The following is a 480-nucleotide window of genomic DNA, read 5'->3' as shown; positions in this document are numbered from 1 at the left end:
GCCAATAAAGAACATCCCTCCATGGCTTCTGCATCAGCTCCTGCTCCCTGACCCGCTTGAGTTCCAGTCCTGCATCCTTTGGTGATCAACAGCAGTATGTAATGTAAGCCGAATAAACCCTTTCCTCCCCAACTTGCATCTTGGTCATGATGTTTGTGCAGGAATAGAAACCCTGACTAAGACACAGAGGAATTGGGTTCATGTAACTGAGATCCTAGCAAACCTTTGTGTAGATGAACTAAAATGTGCAAGTCTAGTCTCTAAGGACAAGATATGTATTTGTAAATTAGTGGCTGTTAACCTCCAAACTGGACGGCCAAGAGAATAAAGCCGCATCAGATCTAGCCAAAGGAAGGAATCTGGGCAGGCCTGAGGCAGATCGCCACACTGTGGGCGGTGTTAGCACATGGGAATTCAGGGGAGCATTTATTCTTGGATTCAAGATTACCTCCAAGGTGAAACCAGGACAACTGATAATCA

This window comes from Mus pahari, chromosome 22 (assembly GCF_900095145.1).
Source record: "Mus pahari chromosome 22, PAHARI_EIJ_v1.1, whole genome shotgun sequence".
Classification (NCBI taxonomy): domain Eukaryota; kingdom Metazoa; phylum Chordata; class Mammalia; order Rodentia; family Muridae; genus Mus; species Mus pahari.
Note: the sequence above shows the minus strand (reverse complement) of the source record.